The following is a 3,375-nucleotide window of genomic DNA, read 5'->3' on the forward strand; positions in this document are numbered from 1 at the left end:
TATTATATTATATCGTGCCGTTATATCCGACTATCATACAACATATTACCTGATTTGCAGCGTTTTTTTCTACTTCTTTATTAGGCTAGAAGCTATTTATTTTCAACCGTCTTTCTATATACGCGATTCCTCGTCCTCGGTAAGTCTCAGTTTTGTAAACAAAGTCCGATGGCATTTATTTGTTTCACTGTGTGAGCAGGACGCGCACCCAGTTGTAGCCAATTTTGGTCCTAGCGTTTAATCAACCGGATGTATATGTGAATATTGTTTTGCTCGGTATGTCCTTCCAGTCCCGCTTAGGCAGGGTGAATAGTCACGTGGCATCCATTGAATCGTATTTTCATATCTGGGGGGACCACTAGATGGGCCACGTGATTTGACTGGCATTGAGCATAAGTGTATCATGTGAGTTGTCGTAGGCAACTCAGGGGCGTAGAATCGATTAGGCCATTGTGTACTCATTCCTGGAAATCTTCGAAAGCATGCACCAAGGCCTCAGATGAGGCTAAATAAAGGCCATCCTTATCGCCAAACATCTGCGAAAAAATATTGTATGTGTTTCTGGAGCTTTTTGTATTTCCTGCAAACGTTCAATTTTGTACTTACGTAACTTTACGGTGCCCTACTGGAGAATGACGAGTCAGCTCTGAGAACATCACAAATCGCTACTTCTCATGAAGGATGAGTGGCAGCAAAACCCAAGCACAGCATCATTTAGTTTATTGACTTCGCATATAACCTAAATTTGATCCCACCGAGAAATGTGAATTTGACCCTCACTTAACTTTTGAAATTTGAGCGCGGGGAAATTTTACTTAAGGAAAGGCACACAGAGTGGCATTGCTTCATTATTCTGACTTCTCATTTGTGATTCCTGATTATTTCAAAAGCCAAGACATCATAAAAATAAAGAATGAGCTGGCGACAACCAGGCTCAAGGGTTTTCCCTTCATTTGATTCAACTCATACGAAGTTTGCAACAATATTCGGAAGTAATCCAGCCACATACCCCACGCTCCTAGAAAATCCTATAGGTTTTGGCCAGTTTAACTTCACTGACCTCTGCCCATTGAAAGCATCTTCACTGGCTAGTCCACTGTCCTCATTCGGGTGTTTAACCTATGCATGCGAGTTGTACGTAAATTTAGAACAAATGAATATTCATAGTGCACTACTCATAAGGTTGCTGAAAATTCTTTGACAGCCCACGACCGGTTTCGCCGTTCTTGGGGCTCATCAGGTAGGTGCAGTTCCGTCAACCTTATGTTCTACTTGTAACTAAATTGCGCGAAATTATCGAAATATACTCATTTGCAAACAAATTCGTTCTTCCGAGAGACTCACCTGGAAGCTAGCTGAATCTCTCGTTTATGATGTTCCTAAGCAATTTGGTGCAATTTGGTTTCAAGCAGAACCTAAGGTTTACGGAAACTCGCTAATTGAACGACACGGAGAGACAATCTAGAGAGTCCAAGCCTGAAAACGTTTTCATCAGGACTGATTGGCCTGCCTAGCCAGAGGTCACTTGATCAAATTATGAAAGTTACAGCGTGCCTTTTCTGGGTACACAGACGGAGATTGCGTGAGATAGGAACCCATACATTTGCCTGATCTTCATAGGTGGTCATTGTGGTAAGCTTGCTAAAATTTATACTTTTCGGACCAGATGTAGGGCGGAAGACAGAACAAAAAATACACCGCTTTCTGGAAGCAGCTGTGCCAAGCAGGCATAGTCAGACCGGAAAAACTGAGCAGGTCGGAGCAAAACTAGTCTGGCTGGTGAAGTAGGGAAATTCTGATGGCCAGTGTCACACTATAGGAGGCAGGTGCGAGGTTGACTTGGATTCGCCGTCGCCCTGACTGACTTACCAGCGAAAAATTAAGAACTGGATGTGGAATAGAGATAAAAACTTGGAGGATTACATCGGGCGTCGAACGTGGCGGCAGTCCTGAACTTTCCAGATACCTTCAATGGTCATCCTCAACATAGGTACCAGCGACAGGTAAATCGATGCAAAACGGACCCAACGTGGCACAGACTGTGTCAAACACGTGAAAAACGGATGTTGAATTCTGAACCAAGCCGATAGGAACCCCTACATTGTCTGGAAAGAAACATTAGCTCTGGTTTTCCTCAATCAATGTATAATTTATCTTTAAGGGTAACGTATTATCTTGCGAGCGGACCATGAAACCAAGGCTTAGTTACAGAGCATCAAGGATCCAGAAATGTATATGAAGAATTTTAGTGAGAATCACTCCAGGAATGCGACTTCCCATACTTTCGATGCTCCGACAAGCTAACCTAGTCCAGTGCACAACTGTAGTTGCTCTCTAACTCCACCGCTCCATTTGTTGAAACAATGAGCACATAGCTCACAGCTTCAAGACGTTGACATGTGGGTTCGAGCGATGGACTCTAAAACAGGACCAATATAATGTGGAATCTTGTCAGGAGAAAGATGTGTGGGTGAGGAAATGGTCGACAAAGGCCACGAGACTCCCTCGTTTGTCTTAATCAAGAGACCAATTAAAAATCGATAGTCGCGTACAGTCCTTCCATTAAGGGTAAAATTTTGTGGCTTTAAATGTTCCTCGTAGGGGGCTTGCGCGAATTGGATAAATAGGAACTAAATAAACATGAATCTGGTGGTTTCGTCCACATCATCATGTGACAATACCTCGTAAGCCGTATATTTTTGAAGTTTTAAGCCCCCTACCCACGCGAACAGAGCCCATTTATAGGCACTGGAAAAGATGCCGTTTTTGAGGGGTTGAATGTAAGATGCTTCAAACAGCCAATGACTAGAGTGGAGGCTAGAATGTGCCCACGACCCCTGGAAGCGGCCAAAATCTGATGGCTTATTCAATCAACCCTGCGTTCCTGGACCGAGTTTTCTTTACGCGTATTACAAAGTGATATAGATGTACACCTATTTTGGATTAGATAAGTTTCACCCCTGATGAAAAAAGTGTTTGTTTGAGGTCCTGGGAAATTACGCTAGGGTTAACAACTCGCTTTGTAAGGTTAGCATGGTTTGTGCTATATGCAACCACTTTCACAAAGAAGCCAATCACGTAGTACGAAAGCACCTGGTGTGAATTATGAGGCAAGAACGAAATAACTCAATGTTCGATGGAAACTGAACTTCAGTAGTGTACCAGCGGGCACACCTGGACTGAACCGCGTGAGATAAGTGAGTCTGTCATCGAAATCTGGCAATAAATCAAGCGTGGAACCCTCGGTGCTAGTATAAATCAACATTTCCATCCATATACCAGTTTTTTTAGCATTTTACGCATAACTAAGTTTGTAATCCTAACTATGTGGTTTGAGCAGTACCTGGTGAGTAAAGGTGACGTAGATCCTCGCCC

The sequence above is a fragment of the Opisthorchis viverrini genome, assembly GCF_000715545.1.
Source record: "Opisthorchis viverrini unplaced genomic scaffold opera_v5_148, whole genome shotgun sequence".
Classification (NCBI taxonomy): Eukaryota; Metazoa; Platyhelminthes; class Trematoda; order Opisthorchiida; family Opisthorchiidae; genus Opisthorchis; species Opisthorchis viverrini.